This window comes from Talpa occidentalis, unplaced genomic scaffold (assembly GCF_014898055.3).
Source record: "Talpa occidentalis isolate TD23 unplaced genomic scaffold, MPIMG_talOcc4v2.1 talOcc4.4, whole genome shotgun sequence".
NCBI lineage: Eukaryota > Metazoa > Chordata > Mammalia > Eulipotyphla > Talpidae > Talpa > Talpa occidentalis.
Window position 1 is genome coordinate 140,048,145 of NW_023604295.1, and position 23,996 is coordinate 140,072,140.

Sequence of the window (23,996 nt, forward strand, 5' to 3'; positions counted from 1 at the left end):
AGCAGAACCAGCACTATTGACAACTTCATATTTCATGGCTACTAAGACACACTCTCACTTTCTTTTTTTTTTCTTTTTCTTGTGTTTATAATTCTTTACCTATTATGCGACAGGTTTCTTATCAACTACTCAACTTACAGATAATGGCAAGCTCCAAGGATCGATTGATCAGTCTATTATCTATCTATCTACCTACCTATCCTCTATCTTCTGCTCTACTTTTAATTTTATTATTCCCACCTGTCATCACCATGTCTATCACCAAAACACAATGCACTCAGAGCTTTCTCCGTGCTGTACAATATCTTTATTTTTGCACAATATCCTTTAAAAAGTGTTCATTTTCCCCATCTAGATTTGAAACTTCTGGATACTTGAACATCTGTCCTAAACTACTTATCTGTTGATTCCAAAGACAAAGCATTCACATTGCAAATGCTCAATTACTGTGGGTAGATGTTTTTTAAGCAAGAAATAAATTTTAGAATGGATTTATTTGACTAAAGAAAGAAGAAAAGTTCTTAAGTGATATCAATTAAATGCATACTTCAAAAGTAATCACATTTTAAATAAATGCATTTTATTGCCACATTTTTCTTTGATTTAAACCAGTAAAAAATAGAGTGAATTGTAAGAATTTAAGCCTCGTGTTTCTATAGATCTTTTGGTGTATTCTTGATATAGAGTCTGTCAATAAGCCCTTCCTACTATTCAATATTTTGATTCTACTTCCCCGCACATACAGTTCTTAGGGTCATAAAATATAGAGTTGCATCCACATGTTTGTGTTTTTACCTCCTGCAGAAAAACTCCAAAGTGCCCTTTCCAAAATAACCATGCAGTTTATTTCCTATTTATGCCTAGAATTTATAATGTTAAATACTTTTTTTTAGGTTTATTGATATTTTCTCTTTATATCATTTCTAAGAAACCATCTTACCAATCTTACATATACAGGGATGTTTAGATTCTAACTATACAAGGTCAAAGAGATGGCTGGGAATTGTACTTCAGGATGGAAACATTTAATGGACCTTTCAGAATGCTTTGGCTTTCAGGATGCTTTGGCTTCATGAAAGAAAATATATGCTACAGGCCTAAAAAAATATCGAATCAAGTTAACGGAGATTTGAGATTCACTTTGTTATGAAACTAGATGATAAAAAGGAAATGTTAGAATTTTCAAGCTAGAAAGAAATGTTTACTGTGCAATATAAAATTGGTCTGTACACTTACAAAGGATATACAGGCCACAAAAAAAAAATAGGTGAAATAAGTGAGAAGGAGAAAGATAAATATTGTGTGGTGTCACTAATATGTGGGATACAAAGAAACCCAACTGAAGGTCAGATAAGATAAGCTTAAAAACTAATGCTGGAAAACAGATGATAGAACTGAAGCACCCTGTGGGGAGAAGGGTGGGCGGAGGGCCTGAGATCAAGGAAGGAAGGAAGCACAAACGTCTGCAATGGTGGACAGTGGAAGTTAAGATGGGGGTGCACTATGGTCTTGATACCAAATTGGGGGAAGGGGTGTCCTAATGTTACCTCAATTAAAAAATATTTTTAAAAATGTATTAAAAAGAAAAGAATACCATAAAATTCTTGAAGACTATTACCTGAAGTTTCTTAAAACTCTTGAATCTGTGGATAGACATCTTGGACGTCTGAAAGATGTAGAGGATTAAATATATAAATAAAATACCATTTTTAGCCTTTTAAAAAAATGATTTATTTATTTATACAAGAACCGGGGTACAGGCCAGGTGCATGGGAGGGTGAGAAGATTCACCAAAGACAGAGCGGGGAACAGAACAGGCAGACTGACTGAAATACACTGCTGAGGGGAGCAGTGGGTGAGACAGGAGAGGTCTGCTGCACCATGTGGGATTCTCACCAGCCAGCTGAGATAAAACCCGCACTGCAGAGGCTGTGGACAGCTTCGCAGTGCGGCGCTCAACTGCCTGAGCCACCAGGGAGGCCCTATTTTTAGCCATTTTTAGGCCTTTTGGTCTGAAAAGCCTGCAACAGATTTACTATCTTTCTCTCAAACTTGCATTTCGGCCACTATATATGGCCTTAAATTCTATGTCAACCTTACCTCTAGGCCATTTTAGATAACATAACTATATGAAAATATATTTCTTAAACTCTGTAAGTTACAATTACTCTTAAAGAGCATACTATAATGAGATATAAAGAGTTTGGATTATTTAGGTATATCTGTACACTTTTTTAAGTGTTCTGTAAGTATAAGCATCCACTCATAAAATCGTTACCCTTGTCAAAACCAGAAAACAGTGATTTAAGTATTTAGTTCATTGTGTCAAATATTAATAACTGTCATCATAGCATATTTCAGATAACAATGTTAGCAACTAAAATAGTTTATTTCCAGTTCTGACACGCAAAAGGTTTGCAGTATAAACTGCTCCATTGTCTTTATGTGAATATTAAGTTGATCAGAAAAATAATGCTCTCAAATTGAGTTTGATATATGCTCAACTCACCAGTGGGTTGTATGTACCTGCACAGAACAAAGATATTCAAAATAATATACTCCTCTCCCCTAAAAAAAATCTGTGGTCTGAAAACATGCAACAGATTTACTATCTTTCTCTCAGACTTGCATTTTGGCCATTATATGGGGCCTTAAATTCTATGTCAACCTTCCCTCTAGGCCATTTTAGATAGCATAACAATATGAGAATGTTTCTAAAACTCTATAAGCTACTATTACTCTTAAAGAGTAGATATTAAAAGTTCTCTTCACAACGTAAAAGACTGTAACTCTGTGAGGTGATGGATGTTAACGAAATTTATGGTGCTAATCATTTTATAAGAGATACATATATCAAAATATTATGTTTTATACTTTGAATTTCTACAATTCTATACTTTAATTATGTTTCATAAAACTGGGGGAAATGCCTCTTTCACAATAATTTTAAGAATAAAGTACAGAGTAATTTTTTTCTTCCCATACTTCTAAAGAGATACATGAATAACATGAAGTTGTGTTAGGAAGAAATTGACTTTGGATTTAGAAAGCCGATTCAAATCTTGTGAAAGAATGTGAACCTGGATAATTTGGGGTGTTTTTTGTTTTTTTCCTTGAGTCTCAATTTTGTTTTCAGAAATGAAGCAGATGATATAAGAGGATTCCAGAATGGAACCTCATTTGGTGTTTCTTTCTATTAACAGTTTGTAGACTGAGATGATACATGAGAGTAAGGGTCTTTAAAATACCAAAATTCTGAGTTCTGATATACCATTGATACTTAATGTGATTTACAATTAGAAAATTAGGACATTAGTGCATATATATATGTATATATTTGCATATTTGTACACATATACAAATATACATATATTTAAAAAGTAAAATGCACAAAAAATAGGGAACATTTTCTACCTTTATCTCAATACATTTTCTGTACATCTCCAGATATGATTTTCCACAATGGTGGATATAAAATATGCAATAACACCTTTATAGCATAATGATATTCTGTAATTTTTATTTGTGCTTTTTTCTAATCTTATAAATTTTAGACCTAGTACATATTTGTGTTTAAAATATGCTTAGTAGGGCCTCCTCTGGTGGCGTAGGCGGTTGAGTGCCATGATCCGCAGCCTCTGCAGCACCGGTTCGATCCCAGCCGGCCGGCAAGGGTCCCACATGGTGCATCAGACCTCTCCTGTCACGCCCACTGCTCCCCTCAGCAGTGTATTTCAGTCAGTCTGCCTGTTTTGCTCCCCACTCTGTCTCTGGTGAATCCTCTCACCCTCCCGTGTATCTGGCCTATAGCCTGGTTCTTGTATAAAATATATAAATCTTTAAAAAAATAAAATAAAATATGCTTAGTAGTTTATTGTATGAGAGTTGCATCATTTCTTTCGACAATCCCCTAAACATGACCATTTTAAAGTTTTTCAAATTCTTTATTATTATAAGAAAGACTGAAATTAATGATATGGACATGTTAGTGCAATTTTTTGGGGGGAGGAGAGTACTGGAATTTAATGTATTTTCAGTTTTGATTATAATTTCTAACTGGTCTGTAAATACTTCTTTATGAATTATATTCCCATAAAGAACTAGTTAGAAAAACCATATCTGATAGAATTGAATATTATGAATCATTTTTTTCTTTCCTAAATTAATAGAAAATTACCAATATTTCCTTGTTTTAAATTGTATTTAAAATATCTTACCAGGCCTCTTTGGTGTCCCAGGAGTTAAGTCTCAGTGCTACCACCTGGACCACCCACTGTGGCGCCCTGAGTTCGATCCCTGGCCAGGGAGCTGCCCCACATGACACAGCAGACCTCTCCTATCTTGCCCACTGCTCCCCTCAGCAGTGTATTTCAGTAGATCTGCCTGTTCTGCTCCCCACTCTGTCTCTGGTGAATCCTCTCAGTCCCCACACCTCTGGTCTACACCCCTGTTCTTGTATGCATACATAAATAAATGAAATATTATATATATATACATATTACCAGTATATATATATATATATATAACCAGTTTTATATATATATATATATATATATATATATATATTACCAGTAATTTATCATGAGGTTGAGCTGTTTTTGACTATTTGCATTCCCTTTGCTATGAAATAGACTATTTTTCAAAAGCATCATTTCCTGGGCATCTGTAAGATTGAGCAATTGCAATTGCTATGGCCATTAAGGAAAATCCCTGTAATAATTCACATTGCTTTATGGAATTCCAAGACCATATTTGAGGAGTGAATATTGAGTTTAGCAAGCCAGGGATATAGTACTTTCATTGATTTTTATGTGATTGTTAAGTGGGAGTTTATGTGAGGCAAGAACAATTATTGAGTAGTTCATTCTGTATTAAGCCTTCAGAAAGTTCACTCTTACATCTGATGCTTATATCTAGAGAATTAATAAAGTCAAGATTAAAAATGTCTTTCATGTTGATACATAAAGTACAGATTAAAGGACAGTTGTCTCAATTTTCATATTTATAGTTTGGGGAAGAAGGAAACTTTAAAATTGCTACTTTCAAAAAAGATCTTAGACATCCCCTTTAAAGTGTGCAGCCTTTACATTTCTCAGACTGGGCGATGTGCTTTTGCCCAAGGGCATATGAATGTCTCTCCCTCAGAAACCCATCAGTGCCAGGTCTAAAATGGCTAGAGGAATTGCTGCAGGCGGGGCAATCTGAGGTTTCCATCTTTGTCATGCTGTCTTTTCAGCTCTGCCAGCTGAGGGAATTCCAGAAACATCTGTGTGTTGTGCAACCACATGGCCCAGTGCTGCGGTTTGTTGCTGTCCAGCAATAATTCGAGGAATGATAAAAATTAGCATGTCGCTGCAGAAATAAAAATTCCCATACACTGGTATCTATAAACACAAATACTCACTTATCTCAGGGTATGTAATTTCTTTCCATTGTTGAATTGTAATGGGTAGACCAGTCTAATGCAATTATGTTATGCACTGTTTTCCCATTTCAAGAATAGCTTAAATACTGATGGTAAAATCGAGTTGCTTTTTCAAAATATTCAAACATCAAGCACTATTTCAGGTGGAAGTCTTCCCCATGACTGACATCTTTCATTTCTAAAAGACAAGACTATATATGGGAAGAGGCATCATATTTAGATGCCAGAAGATTTTCAAAAAAGAAAATCAACAGGTTGTTTCAAAGACATCATGCAAGTGAAGATATTTGCTTCAAGTTATTATTTTATTTAGGCTACTCTTGGTAGTCTGAATAAAATTATGATTAGACTGGGCTAGTGAAGTAGACCAGGCAATTTGTTAACCTGGGATGCAGTTTGCTGTACTTTACTTGGAGATTTAAATAAATAAAAATCAATTAAATATTCAAAACAGGGTTCTAATTTTATTGCCAACTAACTTATAATTATTAAAATCATCAGACAGCCTGGAATAAAATGAAAACTGATTTGACAGGAATTGGATAAGACAGGAAAAAACAAATAAATCACAAGGCAGAATGTCTGAGGGTACATGCTAGAGAAATTCCCATGGTTCAGCATTTGGCAGATTTTAAATAATCTGAAAAAATCCTCATCATATAGCAGGGAAAAGATTATGTAGATTTCTGCAATGAAATTGGAGTTATAATTGGACATTGGAATCATGATGATTCTCAGGGTGAATTATTAACTTAGAAATATCCTCAAGGGTAAGAAAAGAGAGAAAAAGAAATATACTAAAAATGAATTAATCTGGAATCAAATTGCAGCATTTGTTGGACTGTTTTTCTTCCACTCAGTAATTTGCTGTTACAAATATTAATGTAGAGTGCATATTGAACATTTCTTAGGGTAAAAAAAGATGGACTCAGAGACACAGTTACGCATTTAAGAAGAATGAAAGGAGATGCAGAGACTATATGCCTGACAATTTGGTATCTATTATTTTAAATCCATCTTTTCGTGCGACAAATTGAAGTGAAATTATTTTTGTAGATAACTCCAATGACCTTGTCCTGGTGACAGATGTTGTCTAAATCATATTTTTCTAATCAGTAATCTAGTTACATAATCTTGAGTTTCAGTTTTGTTGAGAATTTTACATGCAGTCAAACCTTTACATGTAAAAAATAGTTTAAATTTATGAAAATAGAATAATTTAAAGCAACATAAAACATTTATAAGGCAAAGAAATTATAGTTTATGTAAAATATTTTATTTTATCTTCTTGTGAATATAGTGTTCTACTTTGCTGGGATGGATAACATGACATCTTCGTATTTACTTATAACAATTCAAAATTCATGTAATGCCTCTCTTCTGGATTTGGAAGTGGGAGGCTAAATGTAGTGTAGGAATTAATAATATCCACTATACTTGATTTTTTAAAAGATTTATTTATTTATACAAGAACTGGGATACAGGCCAGAGGTGTGGGGAGGGGAGTGAGAGGATTCACCAGAAGCTGAGCAGGGAGCAGAACAGGCAGAAGGACCAAACTACACTGTGAGGCGAGCAGCAGGCAAGATAGGAGGGTATCTGTGGGTATCTCCCTGGCCAGCCGGGAATCGAACCTGTGCTGCAGAGACTGCAGACAGCTCCACAGTGCTGCGCTCAACCCGCTGCACCACCCGGGAGGCCCTCCACTATACTTCAGACCTTTTTGGTTTAAGTTTGGTTCTATCACTTATTAGATGACTATTACTAGCTGGATTGTTCCTATTACATGAGAGTTTTTAGTAAAGGTGAACCCCGACTAACTCTAGTTGAGTTTATGATAGTTTGACTTACAACTTTTCAGCTCTGTGATGGAGTCAAAGCAGATAAGCACTCATTAGAAACCCTCCTTCCACTTTTGAATTCTGAGCTTTTCCTCAGCGAGCAATAGGTCATATGATACTCACTTGAATAGCTGACTGTGGCTGTGAGTCTCAACTCCCCATCACCACCTATCACTAGGAACACAACAATAACCCATTGATGGCTGTTCTTTTTCAATATCCCATAAGTTATGTGAGATATTTAACTCTCTATCATAAATTAGAAGTTGTATTGCATGATTTTGCTAATGTATGTGTTCTGCATATATTTAAGTTAAGCCAAGCTAAATAGTGGAGTGTGTTAGGTTAGGAAATATTAATCACATTTTGACTTATATTTTCAGCTTATTATTGGTTTATGGGAAGAAATCCTGCCTTAAATAGAAGATCTATACAACCTACATGTAGTTTTCTTCTATTTGCTTTTTTTTTTTCAATATATGGTATAAAAATTTTTAATCTATTTATTTTGTGATGTTTTCTTTATTCTATTTTTGCTTTTGTGGATCAGTTGAATACACCTAGTGTGAAAGTCTTTAATAATTATATTAGTGATAATATAATATAATATTATATTATAGTGATAATATAATTCTATTATTATTGTAATCAGGGAAAGGCAAATCAAAACTACAGTGAGATACAACCTTACACCAGTGAGAATGACAGAAATTAAAAAAAAAAACCTAGCAATAATAAATGTTGGCGAGGATGTGGAGAAAAAGGAACTCTCCTACAGAGATGGTGGGAGTGCAAACTGGTCCAACCACTATGGAGAGCTGTGTGGAGATTCCTCAGTCTGCTAAAAATGGAGCTTCCATATGATCAAGCAATTCCACTCCTAGGCATCTACCCAAAGGACACAGAAACATTAATTCAAAAGGGCACCTGCACCCCTATGTTTACTGCAGCATGATTTACAATAGCTAAGCTATGGAAGTAACCCAAATGCCCCAAAATAGATGACTGGATCAAGATGTGGTACATATACACAATGGAATATTACTCAGCAATCAAAAAGATAAACACATGTAGTTTGCAGCAACATGGTTGGAGCTAGAAGGGATCATGCTCAGCGAAATAAGCCAGAAAGAAAAAGAAAAATACAAGATGGTCTCACTCATAGCAGGAATTTAGAAGACCCAAATGAGAGATCAGGAAAAAGACTAATTATAATAAAGTAAACATCAAAATCAACAGGCAACTATAAACCAGAGACACACTACAGGGTGGGAGAAGGAAGTAGGATCAAAACAAGGGTGGTGGGAATTTTACGGGGACTATAACCAAGATGAAAATGCATACATTGTACAAAAAATGAAAAATGATGTTAAAAAAATTGTATTAATGATAATGGATGATGAGTAAGTGCTAAGAAGTCCTGCTTTAACATTGCAGAATGTAGCTATGTCTCATTCACATTTTCCAAATCATCGAACTCCATTTTGAAGCTCTGTATATATACTCTCTTATGCATGATTACGATTTCATTATATTAATTACTTTAAAAATCAGTAATCTTGGGCCTCTCCGTTGGCGCAGAGCGGTTGAGCGCTGGGTTGCAAAGCTGCCTGCAGCCTCTGCAGCGCCGGTTCGATTCCTGGCTGCTCCCCGGCCACCGGGGGAGGGTCCCACATGGCGCGCAGACCTCTCCTGCCGCCCGCTGCTCCCCTCAGCAGTGTACTTCGGTCCTTCTGCCTGCTCTGCTCCCAGCTCTGGCTCTGGTGAATTCTCTCACCCTCCCGTGCTTCTGACTGTACCCAGTGCTTGTATAAATAAATAAATAAATCTTTAAAAAAAAATCAGTAATCTTATTATAATCTTAATACAATCACATTATAAATATAGTACAATAGCTACTGATATTTTGTTTGACTATCACTCCTACTATGCTATTGCTATTGCTCTATGAATTACTCTGAAGACCCTTACTGAGTGGTCTCCATATGAACAACACTATTCTGAGTGTTTTATATTTTTTGGCTATTCTAAGTCTCATAATGACTCTAAAAAACATGAGAAGCTGAGGACAGTTAAATATTTTCTCTAAATCACAAAAATTTATGAGTTAGAATCATCATGTCTGCCCAAAGCACGCTAGGTATTCAGGGCAAGTTATCATGCCTCCCTGGCAGAAAAGCTTTAAAGACAAGGTTAATAATCCTACTGAATTGTGTTTTTCCTTTTTCCCCCTTTCTTCTCTGTAATTCATACATTTTCCCACCTATTTTTGAATGTGCTTCCATTTCTATTTAACTTCTACTAAGACAGAATTATTTATTTTTTTCTTGTTTGGATCCACATTTAAATAGCTCATTAATTTGCCTATCTAAATTAAAAAATAATGAAAAAAAAGTTATCTCAGGGCCTCCTTGGTGGGGGCAGGGTTTAAAGTCTCAGCGCTATCAAGCTATTATGAGCCTCTGCAGCACAAGTTCGATCCACAGCCAGGGAGCTCACCCACAAGGAACAGCAGACCTCTCCTGTCTCCCCACTGCTCCCCTCAGCAGTGGATTTCAGTACATCTGCCTGCTCTACTCCTCGCTTTGTCTCCAGTGAATCACCTCCCTCCCTGCACCTATGGCCTACACCTCAGTTTTGTATGCATATATAAATTAAAAAAATATTTTCCACAGTTACAGATGCTGTTGTATTTTCAAAAAAAAAAATGCACTATATTTACAAGACATCACATCTAGGAGATTACCTAGACATTTATTTTTTTCTTTTAATTTGAAATGGGACCTAAAAACATTTGATCCCCTTTTCTCAAATGATTGTAAACATTAAAGTTGGCTTCAACACCCATTCACCACTTTTCAAAAACTTCTTTAATAGAAAACATAGACAACTAACCATTAAAATTTGAAGGTCTATTTGTTAAACTGTGTCTTTAAAATATTTTCAATTTCTCAGTCTCTGCACAAAAGCAGAAAGTACCTTTTGATCTTAAGCTAGAACTTGTGATTTATGAAATGACTTATATGAATTAAGCTTCCATATGGTGGAAGTGGTGGGAAATACACTGTGAATTTTAAAGTCACCTAGAGACCTTGAAGACAGGAAAGTGCATCTAGTCCTCTCTGTAACTTTTCCTGGACCACATTCTCTTCTTCTAGACAAATGCGAATCCACCTATGTGAAAAGATCTTCAGAGAAGGTTTCTTGCTATACCTTATAATGTTTTCATTCTTGTTTTGAGTAGAATCTCTTTTTGTTCACTTTATTGCTGGCAATTAAGCCAACTTTTGCAGCTCTCCTCTATGGAATTGAAAAACAGCTGGCCAATATCTTGTGTGTAAAGTCATTCGAAAGTCTAGCATACAGTAATTAAAATACTTCTTTGTCTTTGACTAACATGTTCTATGATTTATTTGAGGCTTTCATGTGTCTTTAAGAGGTCCTCCCTGTTGCCTGAGGTCTGGAGTACCTTTTTAGAGACACTCGTGTTTCTGTATAAGATATTCAGCGAGCAGCTAAGAGTCATGAAGAAACTGTGGTCTATGGCTCTATTGTGTCATTCCCTGATTTGTTTAACCATTGCTAGCAGAGACTTGAGTTGTCCAGGTTGATGCTCATATTTAACAGCCTACTCACAGGACAACAAAACAACAGTTTTGTTTGGGGATCTTATCAAATTCATGCATGAGCCTGGATACCTTGACACGTTATTTTCCTCCATAAACAATTACTGGTTATTAATGGAACTTTGGAATATACAAGCTTCATTACAACTGCTATTTGTACAGGTGTCATTTGTCATTGGCACTGGTTTCTGATGTAACCTATAATTTTATCCTGGATCTCTTTGACAAGTATTCATAAGACAAAATATCTAGAAGTAAAGGAGGTAACCATGAAAACCCAAACATTTATTCTAAGTAAACTGTAATATCTAGCTAGAGGATAAACAGATTTTTTTTTTTTTTTTTACCCATTACACAAGGTAAGGGCAGTGGCTGGCAGTCATTTTCTATAAAGAGCCAGACAGTAAATATTTTAGGCATTGCACATACAAGGTCTCCCTTTCAGCCCCTCAGCTCTTCCATATGGCATAAGAACAGTCACAAACACATGTTGCTGTGTTACAATAAAACTTTATCACAAGCACATTAGGAAGGCTGAAATTTGCCTGTAGATGATTATTACTGACCTGCTTTAAGAGCAGATTGCCAAGAGTAGCCCTTGCCTGCCTGACTTCTTGTTTCCCTAGCCTACAAAATCTCTCTCCTGTTGGAGCTTTGAGGGACTAACCTGCCTCCAGAAAAGAATTACCTTCTACATCTATAAGATTTCATCTTTCTTCTGTGTGTTGTGCTTGGTCCTGGGCCATGATGCCAGGCGTTTGCCTGGTGCTGTCAGCTGATGTATCTAGTGCCCTCATAACTCAATACCAGAGCTTCTGCCTGAGTTTCCTGCTAGGTCATTTTTCATTTTTCATTATTTAAAGCAAAACCTAAGTGTTCCCACCACAAGTCATCCAAGAAACTCCAAAACTGGTCACAAATTTCATCTCCGGTGATTCGATACCCAAATGTGCCTCATAAATTCCATTTCTCAGTTGCTCAGGCCAAAATTACCAGACTCATTTTTCATACCCCTCCCTCCCCACTGCATCCAGTTCATCAGAAACTTGTGTTAACATAACCTTACTTGAGAATACAAGCATTTCTCAATAGCCCGCACTACTTGTATTTGAGTATCATCACCTCTTCTCTGGAATATTAAACAAGCCATGTCCTCCTCCCCAATATATTTTTAATAGAGCAATTATTAACTTAAGGTCAAACTTGATCACATCAAAATCCTCCCATGGGGGCCTCCCCGGTGGCGCAGCGGTTGAGCGCTGGGTTGCGAGGCTGCCCGCAGCCTCTGCAGCGCTGGATCGATCCCCGGCTGCTCCCCGGTCACTGGAGGAGGGTCCCACATGGCGCACAGACCTCTCCTGCCACCCGCTGCTCCCCTCAGCAGTGTACTTCGCTCCTTCTGCCTGCTCTGCTCCCTGTTCTGGCTCTGGTGAATTCTCTCACCCTCCCGCGCTTCTGACTGTACCCAGTGCTTGTATAAATAAATAAATAAATAAATAAATCTTAAAAAAAAAAAAAAAAAAGAAAAAAAATCCTCCCATGGGTCCCCATTTCAAAGAGAGTGAAAACCAAGGTGTCATAATATCATACATGATATATGGCCTATTATACTTGGTCTGTGCCTATTCCCACTGCTCTGCCTCCAAGCTCACACCACTCTCCCCTGTCCTCTGGGATGTGACCACACTGGTCTCCTCACTGCTTCTGGACCACACGTGGCACAGGCACATCCAGGCCAGAGCATTACCTCCCCCACTCTCACACACATACCTGCCCTTAGCCAATGGCCTCACCTCCTTCTTTCTGATATAATTCCATATTCTTTAAGTTTTGATTTGGCCAGTTCCCTATTACTACAGAAACCAACCAGTCTACATTTGAGAATTCCTCTTTTCTGGCTTTTCTTTTTCATGATCTCAATCATCACCTTCTACCGTACTATACATTAAGATTTTTATATGGTATATGTATAGTTCATGACTTTTTCTACTTAAATTGCAGCTCTTAAGGAAATGAAATTTTACCTGCTTATTCACTGTATTTTCTTAAATATCAAGTGCAGTGTTGGACCAGACTGGACATGAACTTCAAAAGCATTATGGTAACTATAAGAAGACAGGCACAAAGGTCACATGTCCCATGATTCCATTTACATGATATGTCTAGAATAAGTATATAGTAGTGACATAAAGCAAATCGGTGGTTACCGGGAGCTGGATGCAAAGGGACCTTGGTGTCTAATGGGTATGAGGTTTTCTTTTGGGGTGAGGAAGATGTTCAGGACTAAGTAGAGATGATGGCTATGCAGCCCTGTAAAGGCACAGTGGGCCGCTGAAGAGCCCCCTTGAAAATGGCTGATTTTGTTTTATGAATTTTATCTCACTATAAAAACTAAAAAAAAAAAATAAGAATACATTTCTATATAGTGCCTTCACCTGTAGAGACACTTGATATTAATAATAAGCATTAATTTACTTCAGGAATAGACTTGATGCAATCTGTCTACAGTGCTAGAGATAGTACCTGTGGCAGTCATATAGCACTGGATAATTTAAAGGACACACAGGATCCAAGTCATCCCCCCAAAGTCCAAGCTGTGGCTGTTGACATTGGTTTTGTTTACTACAAACACTTTGACATGATCGTTTCCATCCACCCACAAAATCATCTACATACAATAAGGCACATGATACTGTAACAAGTTGTAAAAACAAGGGATATTTTCAACTTTTATATTTGGATATCATTTTAATTCAAATAAAGACCTACATTAGTGTAGCTAAATATTTCCCGTATCTCGGTTGTTGAACTGAGCCCTTAGTAATTAGGAGGCAACAATTTTCACCTATTACCTAACAAAGTGTCCTCGGTAATAAACATACACTGTCAAATGGAAATCAGAAGACAGTGGCACTGCAATTATTGCAATTGTTCATCCAACTGCAAACTGCATCCAACTATTGCAGACATAGATTGCTCTAAATGGAACCCTCTGAAAGTCTACTTTGACCTCTTCTACAAGTTTAGCTTTTATTATATATTTATTTTTCCTAATAACTACAGTGGTGGCTATTATCCAATTTTTATGATGCCACAAGGGTTACCACTTTTTACCCTGTCCATTGAGAAAATGTCCTCTTTCTTCTTCAGTCAAGGTTTGGCTGCCTTACAAGACAGCTACCTTCCAGCTTGAATTTCAGTGCTTTGTCCTTGAGCTACTATTGCAAACCATGCCAATTGCTAATCACGTCTGGAAAATGATGAATTTGTGTAGCATCAGGTAAGTAATCAAGGGTCTAATCTGGTGCTTGAAGCTTCTTGTTTAGCTCTGATGGTTATGTCCCCATGGACATATGATTGAAATAAGCCCTGTGAAATGCCTCTATATGGAAGAGGCATTTTCTTCTCTTTTAGAAAGTTCTGACATATACCAAAGCATGATGTTCTTTTCAGGTACTAAAATATTTTTATTTTCTTCCATAATGGAAATAATTTCCATTGACATCCAACAATAGGCTAGCAATTGTTTCTCAAAGGGGATGAACCTGCAGGGCACTCAGGTATACTTCTAATCCAAAATCCTCAGTTATCCCTGGTTGGCATTCATGGGATTTTGCCAAAGGCTCCTGTTTGTATGTGAGAAGTGGATGCTACCCATGTAGTTTGAATGTAAGAGTAATGTGATGCTAAAGGAATTAAGTGGGTGATCTTTGAAGCTGCAAGAGAACAGGAATAAAAACTGGTTGCCCTCGTGGTATTATAAAAATTGGACAAAAGCCACCACTCTAGTTATTATGAGAAATCAATAAAAGGCAAAACTTGCAGTACCATAGGGGTCAAAGTAGACTTTAAAAGGGTTCCATATAGATCAATCTATGTTTGTGATAGTTGGATGCAGGTGCAGTTGGATGAACAATTACAATAATTGCAATGTCATTCTGTCTTCTGATTTCCATTTGACAGTCTATGTCTATTACTGAGGACACTTTGTTAGGTAATAGGTGAAAATTGCTGCCTCCTAATCCACCATTTTTTTCCTCACAAGTTTGTAAATAGAGGCTACTGAAATTTCCAGGTGTTTCAGATGATGTCTAAACAAATCAAAGAGCATATTCAAATCTCATGCCTCTTGTTTTCATTTTGAGCTGGCCAAGATAAAGGCTATTTTTGACTGTTTATGAAATATCTCTAATAGCTCTTGTATTTGGGGGAACCAGTACTGAGTTCAGCTGTCACTCCCAGTGATCATATGATTAATACTTGAAATTTAGTTTTAACTTAATATTCAGGTTGAGATAGCAGCACCATGTAATAAATATAATAAGCAATTATATTTTCAGCTGAATCAAATCTAAATCTTCTCTCACCATGTTGTGGGCATCCGGAGAAAAATTCTAATATCCCAGAGAAAGCTCAACAAATTAGTACTGGAGTCCATCACACATGAATTCAAACTGGTTTTGATTTTCTTGCAAGATAGAAATTAAGAAGAAAGTGTTAGCTCAATCAATCACAGGATACTAATCTTCTTTATCGTGTTGCACAGTTTGAAGTGTTAATTCCATATTGGACACAGCTGATGCCTTTGGAGGTATGACTGTATTCAGTCCTTTGTTGTCTATAACGAAACCTCAAGATCTATGTTTTTATTTTTTTAACTGTACTTTTTCACAGGTTACTAAAAGAAGGGATTTGTGAATACTAACATAATTATATTTAACATATTTTTTTCCATTTAAGACACAAGTTTTTGATGGCCTCTTGAGATTTCTTTAAAACAAGTATGTGTTTTTGAGTAATTTTGATGATTTCACCAATAATATCCAGTTAAAAAATGACCACTCCCATATACAAATCAACCCCCATCATACCCATGTAGATATATTTGTTCAAGTAATATATATGTGTATGGATGATAAAAGAGTGAAAATCATTATAAAGTTAAAAACTTTTATTTTCAGCTATATTTTTACTTTTATGCCTTGTATAATTGCATCACCATAACCTCCTATTGTTTTTATCTTTCAATCAATAGGACTGTGTATGGTAGTATACTACCTCTCAGTGTCCAGAAATCCCAGTAAAAATCCACCACACTGAGGACATTTTACCCACAGTAACAAAATTTCAAGTCCCTTTCTCCACAATATTCTAAGAAATGCTAATTCTCTACTCAGAATAATAATCTGCTTTTAACCTCACACTGCATTAATTTTCATTGGTGAGAGGCCTCCCTGGTGGCACAAGTGATTAAGTCTCCACACTAGAAAGCTATCTACAGCCACTCCATCATGAGTTCGATCCCAGCCAGGGAGCTACCCATATAGTGCAGCAGACCTTTCCTATCTCACCCGCTGCTCCCCTCAGCAGTTTATTTCAGTAGATCCGCATGTTCTGCTCCCCATTCTGTCTCTGATGAATCATCTTACCCTCTACCACCCTCCACTGCACTTCTGGCCTATACCCCAGCTCTTATATGCATTTATAAATAAATATTTAAAAAATATTTTTCACTGGTGATAGAAGACCTGTAAAACAGATCTAAGTATGCTAGTAATCAAAAAAATATATATATATATGTGTTTGGACAAAGTTCTCCAAAACATTTGAGGACTAAGATATTTCCCCCCTTCTATCTTGCTATGTGATTTTAAAAAGCATAATAGAAAAATAATTAAAAATGAATGATGAGGAAAATCAATTAAAAAAATCCAGTGTAGGCATACTTGTACATACAACAGATTTTACAGAATGCCCAAAACTATTGGTGTTAAAAAGATTTAGCTATCCAAGAAATCATGACAATCCAAACCTCCATGTAAATAATAAGCTAATCATAAAATACATAAACCAAAATTGATAGAAGTGTGAGTAGAAATTGACAAAGGCATCAATATAAGAAATGAATATATTCTACTAAATAGTTCAATAAGAAGAAATTAATAAATTTAAAGCATTTTTAAAAGAAAGTTAACATGGGAATTGAAAGAGACATAGGCTCCAAACTAATAATTGAGTAATAGAAATTATTTTTCTGGTACTTAGAATTTTTCACCAAATGACCAAAAATGCAAGTGTCAACTTCAAGTGACAGGAAAATGGGAAATTATCAAAGGAAAAATCTTGAACAAAATGTAATCACGGGGTTGAGAAATTAACATCAGGACTTGAAATAATTCTTCAAATTTCTTTTGAATTTCAAAAACAGTGGCCAACATAAAGTAGCAGAGAATAAAAAGCAGCCATGTCTGATCCTTTTCCCATAGTTGTCTTGAGAAAATGGCCTTCCTGGTCATCACAGACATGGGGACGTGGCACTTTGTGAGGTAGAATGCACTGCTGACCAGTGGCCACTCAGCGTGTTTCAAATGCTTTTCATATAACTGGAGATTTGTCTAGGTTCTAAGCTCTATCTATCCACCTGGGGAAGCCCTGAATGCAACTTCTTGATTTCCTTTGTAGCTCTAAATTTTTATGATGGCGTTTTCTTTAATTCAATATGTATTTAGGAAAATTTGTTTTTGCAGTGATGAAATGGAAGAAGCACCACGAAGCTGAGGACACTCTTGTTAGGGTGTTTGGGTGTATTATTGGCAGAGTTTCCAGAGATAGACTCCCATGACCATGATGGTAGACTGGTCTGTCAGATGGCCCACACAATTCGGGGCCCTCGTGTGCCCTTCTGATATAGTGGTCTCTCTGTGAATGTGGGGAAACCTGCAATGTGATGGGGTGTGGCTCCTGCCATGAGTTGATTTGAATTAAACACAAGTGGATCCTGACAAGCAAACACTTAAAAGGGAAGAGGTCTTACCTGAAATCAGAGGTTCAAAGTATGAGAGGGTCTCTAGAAGAGGTGATGCATGGCCAGGCCCCATGGTGGATGACCTCTGCTTGCAGAGAATGCCTTCGGCCCAGAGTTGGCATCCTCGGTCCTGGTCCTGAAAACACAAGGTACTGCATTCTTTCAAAGTTACATGAGAATGAGAGTACTCCAAGTTCTAGGGAGATCATTGTCAGGTAAACACTGTAATTTCAATCTCTGAGTCCTAGGAAGAGCACCCAGAAAATCTATAACTGGACTTCTGTCCCCCCAAAGCTATGGAATGTTTTCTGTTTAAGACACCAAATTTTAAGTCATAGAGAATGACTGTTTAAGCTCTTAGTGATGAAAAGTCATAGTATTTCATTTATTAGCTCTAAACCAGAAGGCTATATGCATATATATGAATATTATATATATCATATATAAGTTATTCTGAATGTAAGAATATCATGACCAATATGAAATTATAGCATTCCACTTATTTTCATAAATATGTATTAAAATAAGATATATAGATTGGAATAAATAAAATTAATTCTATTAAAAATTACTAGATAGAATTTATAAAATTGTTGAGAAATATTTTAAATTATATAACATATAGTCTACATGTAGTAAAGAAAATTAAAACAACAGGATTTTACTAAAAAACTAATCAATGATTGAATGGTTACCTGGATAGAGAGTAAGTGAACATCTAATAATGAATGAAGTAGTAGAGGTTGTTCATTAGTTGGATCAGATAAGAAACATCCCTGTCCAGGCTCTAAGTGACAGCTTCGAAGAACTAGAATCAAGATAGACAGAGGCTCTGCCTTTGGGTATCAAGAGTCCAGAAGATAGATGAGATTCAATTAGGGCCAGATAATAGAGGACTAATCAGACACTGCAAATTTCAGATTTTATTCTAATATAAAAAGATCCCATCTTGAAGGAGTCTCATTTTCCTGCCTTTTTTAAAATTTATTATTTAAATATTTATTGTTATATTATTTTTTAATTTTTCACATCATCGTTAATTTTTAAACAATATTTGCTTCCTCCCACCCTCAGGTGGAGTCCCCATAGAGTTTCCTTCCCCAAGGCACCAGTGCACCATCACCTCAGTCCCCTGTTCCTCCCTCCCTCCCTCTGGTCCTCTCCCTCCTTCTCCCCTGCAGGATGTCTCTGGTTTATAATTGTCTGTTTTTGCTTTGTTGTGTTTTGTACTGTTATTATTTTTCACACTGATGTCTTATTTTGTTCCCCTATATCCCTGCTATAAGTAAAACCATCCAATATTTTAATTTTTCCTTCTGGCTTATTCCTTCTGAGCATAATTTCTTCTAGTTCCATCCATGTTGCTGCAAATGGCATGAGTTTATCTTTTTTGATTGCTGAAAAATATTCCATTGTGTATATATGCCATATCTTCTTGATCCACACATCTGTTTTGGGGCATTTGGGTTATTTCCAGGTTTTACCTATTGTAAATAGTGCTGCAAAAAACATAGGTGTATAGGTGTTCTTTTGAACCAATGTTTTTGTGTCCTTTGAGTAGATCCCTAGTAGTAGGATTGCCAGGTGTATGGTAGCTCCATTTTTAGTAGACTGAGGAACCTCCAGACAGCTTCCTGCCTTTTTATTAGCTCCTGTGCTCCTTCAAGCTTATTTTATCCAGCCTGTGCTAACCAGGGGGTACCAGCATTCTGGTTTCTCCATTGGGGATGGACTGCAGGAGGTGTAATAGTGGCTTCTGGAGCAGCCATGAGGAAGCATTATCAGAAGTACAGAGAAAGTAGATTATGTGAATAAGGACTTGCAGTAGTGAAGTGGGTGAGGCAGCATTCAATTTTAGATTTATTTGGAGGTTAAGTTTGACAGAACTTGGTAATGAATAATAGAGAGGAATTACGAATGATTCCTGAGTTTCTGGCTAGAGTGACTAATAGACAAGTGTCCCTCATTTGCAGTCCTGATGAAGAAGTGAGCGTGTAGAAGAAACCACCAATAGTTCTGTTCTGGCCATAAACTAATGATGCTGATTAGACAGACAATTAGGATGCCAAATAGGTACAGGGAGGTAAAATCTATTTAGAAGAAAATCCCAAACTGGAGAAATAGAATTGTGGGTGATGTTTAAACCCAGTGGTTTAAGAAAAATCATTTTTCTGGGTACACAAAATGAATTTTAGGTAATGCAGACTTGACATAGGTAACTATGGCTCAAAAGACAGAGCATGAAATTAGACAAATGTATTCTAACTTTTCAAGATGTACATCAAATTAACATTTTAATAATATTTAATAACCAATAATCTTGGTTACTTTTAATATAAGAGTTTGAATGACTAATTTAAAATAAGTATAGTACAAAAACAAAAATAACGATGCAAAAGAATTAAGTAGGCATAAAACAACACCCATGTCTGATAAACCTAAGCAAAGGTACTCTATCCTATTAGCCAAGGAAATACTAAATAAAACCACATTATGATGTGACCTCATAACAGCCAACAAAATAAGGACACAATTGCAGGTGTTGGATTGGTTGTAGAGCATAATAGTCTCCTCTATATCATTGATGGGAATGTGCATTATTAAGATCATTTTGTGAAATAGCCTGGCAATTTCCAATAAGTAAAACATATCTACCATAGAGCTAAAAATAAAAAAAAATCCCTCTTCTAGGTATACATTCAAAAAATGTTGCATATTTTCAATAAAAGACAGGAGGAATGCTTATAACAGAGCTACCTATTTGGGCCCCCAACTGGAATTATACAAATGACTTTCAGTTCAATGGATAAATGATTGTAGCACATTCACACAATTTTCTACCATGTAGCAATGGTAACAAATAACTATAATTACACTCAACAATAATGAATGAATCTCTTAAACATATGTTAAACAAAAGGCAGTCTGGCTAAAGAGTAAATAATGTATGATCCCATTTATATTAAAAATTTTAAAATGAGCAAACTAATTCATACTGTAAGAAATTTAGATAGTGTCACCCAAAAGGGCGGAAACCTTGGAAAGATAGGGATGAGTTTCTGAATGTTGGTAGTGTTCGATTTTGAATATTTATTAAGCTTTGTACATGTACAATGTGTGTACTTTTCCCTTGTTCAATTATTTGTAGTCATTGTGAACCAAAAAAATGGGGTGTGCTTCCCACTTGTCAATCTATGGCTACGTTACATATTTATGTATTTCTGCAATTATGATACACTTTTATAAAGTGAATAGTTACATCTTAGTGAGTGCATCAAGATAATTAAAGAAAAAATGTCTAATAACTTCTGTAAAATTACAATTTAAAAGTTCATATTGATATTTATCATTGTATACAGTATGTTTAAACACAGGTGAAGACTACAATAAACTTCAAAATAACCAAGCACATTTTCTTATTAATTTTAATTTATTACTTATGATTGTTTAAAAATTGACCATGAAGTATTTAGAAAAATAAGACTAATTCTTAGGCTCTTCAGCTGGATATAAAATATTTACTATATGTATTCCTGGTTCTAAAACCTCTATACTTAGACAAAACTGTATCAAGAGATTTTACTAGAAGATTCATGTCTCTAGAAAAACCTGAAAACATAGTAAATCAGAAAGGAGATATGTATTTCTCCCTGAGGGTCAAAAGTTTTGCTGCTGATTTTGTGCCCATAAACGTAAAAAAAGGAAAGACAATTAAAGAAGAAGATGAACAGTTTTGAATATAAATATGAATTGTTGCTATTTTCTTGTCTGCATTCCCTCTACCTTTAACCCATCCCATTTATAAGGGAATTCCCTGATCCTTTGACTATCTTCCCTGTGTCATACACTAAAAGTTGACTCACAATTGTGTCTACATAAGCGATCTTTATGAAAATAAAGAAACGCATGTAGCCTTTACTAGAGAGTAATTGGTCATGTAATAATTTCTGCTCAGTTAAAATAATCCCAATGTTCAACAACAGAGATTATTGACCTTCTTGTATATGAAGCCATTTTTATACCTAATATCAGATTTTCTCTTTACTTTTAAATACGTTATATTTTGATTTTCCCAAATAATATTAGTGGTAAGCTTAAGAAGAGAAAATATTTCTCATTTATTATGGCATATTATAGTTGCAACATATGGTTTTCTTAGAATACTTCTTAATATTGATCAAGGAAAGAATGCAATGCATGTGCTGTTACTTAATTGTATAAGTTGAATTAAATTAAAAATTCCTGAACAAATGTTTTGATAGGATATATATTTCTAAATTTTTCAACTCAGTATTAACTTTTTTAAAAATAGACATTTTAGAAGAGTATCAGGTTCTAACAACACTAAGCAGTATCTACAGAGGCTTCTCACCTACTTGCCACCCCTGACAAATAAAAACCCTCCCCCATCAACCTGGAGATGGCAGTGCCTTAGTTAAACTGATTACTCACATTAACACACCTTATTATGTAAATTCCACAGTTTTCCCTAGGGTTGGTGTTTTACATTCCACATGTTTGGACAAAGGTATAGTGACGTGTTCACTGTTGAAATAACATACATAATATTTGTATTGCCCTAAAAACCCTCTCCATACTCTATCTGTTCATCCTTTCCTTAGCCCATCCCCAACCCTTGAGATCACTGATCTTCTTGCTGTAGCCACAGTCTAGCCTTTCCCAGAATGCCCTACAGTTGGAACCATACAGAATGCAGCTTCTCAGACTGGCTTCTTTTACTTAGTAACATGCACTTCAGAGTCCCCCATTTATTTCCATGGCTTACTACTTCATTTCCCTTCAGTGTTGAATAATATTCCATTGTCTGGATGCACCACAGTTTATTCATCTATTCACTCACTGAGGTACCTTTTGATTTCTTTCCAAATTTTGACAATTTGGAATACAGATGTCATAAATGTTTATGTTCATGTAGGTTTTTATATGGACAAAAGTGTTCATTTCTTTTGCATAAATACCAGAGTGAGTGTGATTGTTGGATTGTCAGGTATTACTTGTATTTTCTTTATAGGTAGCAAATGCATCAATGATTTCACAAAAGCAATTCATCAAAAAAATCAGTCTTTGATATAACATTATTGAAAGTGTTACACAAAAAAGTATACTTAATAGAATCACTGTGATTTTTAAATTCAAATTACAGCCTATAATGATTCATACAAATCTAGAAATCTAAGGCAGTTATCAAATTTGGTAGAGTAGTGGCTAAGCAGGGCATTCTAATTAATTAACAGTTTGATTTTGCACAAGTAGAGAATGAAAAAAAAACCCTATTATTAACATTAGGTGGAATAATTGCAATTCTACTAGAAAGTTAATATGTCAGTCTTAGCTATTAGAAAATGTTACCATTTATTAAGTACAAAATCTAATAGTTCAGAAATCATTTTCCTTAAACATAAATTATTTGCAATTATGTGCTATAAGTAAAATTAAGTGATTATAGTTCACAAAATAAATGAATATTTGAGAAAAATAAAAATTAAATTGAAATCATAGAAATTTTTCTTCTGCTACTTACTATAAATAATATAAGTACGCTATGGGCCACTGAATAAATACCAGCAAAGCACAAGCAATTGCTAGAGGAAAACAAACATTTGAACTTGAAATAAAAGAAGGTTTGCATATGTGCTTGGCAAGAAATCCACTGATTAAAACAAATTACATCTCCATTTTTAGGTTGAACCATTGTCCAGAATAAATAGAGAATAATCCATAGCAAGACGTAAATCTCACAGTGCTATAGCTGAGGACATCAATGCAAATATTAAATTCCTTGAAATTAACTATGAACTACAAATTTACAAAACCAGAATACAAAATATACAGATATGAATTTGAATGTGAAATACAATTGAGACCAAAAAGGGAGGATGAGAGAAGTGATAGAAATAGGAATTGAAAAAGGAAAAAGGCATTCCTAAATGCAATAGTGTATGAGATTCTAGAAAAAAATTGTCCTTTGTGCTTAGATTCCTTTAATACCCACTAAAATTTCAAGATTAAAATGAATATACAGAGTTACATCAAACCTGTCTCACTTATAATATTGTTACATTTTAAATTAAGCACTAAAAATTAGAACATGTGTAGTGTCAGATGATAAAAATATTAACACAATAGAAGATTAATAATCATCTTCAGAAAAATGGTGTCAGTTTCAGTGAAGGACACACAGAAGAATCTGCTAGCTTAAACATTATTTATCTATCTATCTCCCATCCATTCATCCATCTACTTACCTATCTACAATGGTTAGTGTAGGAACACACTGA

The 23,996-nt window shown here is 35.4% G+C and overlaps 1 long non-coding RNA gene across 1 annotated transcript in view; it reads right to left on the minus strand.

The window, feature by feature from the left end:
- LOC119257013 (uncharacterized) overlaps positions 1-23,996 on the minus strand; it is a 175,351-nt gene that overhangs the window by 115,324 nt on the left and 36,031 nt on the right. The window contains exon 2 of the long non-coding RNA XR_005127959.2: positions 17,707-17,833. This is a non-coding gene — a long non-coding RNA (uncharacterized LOC119257013). The remainder of the gene's footprint in view (positions 1-17,706; positions 17,834-23,996) is intronic.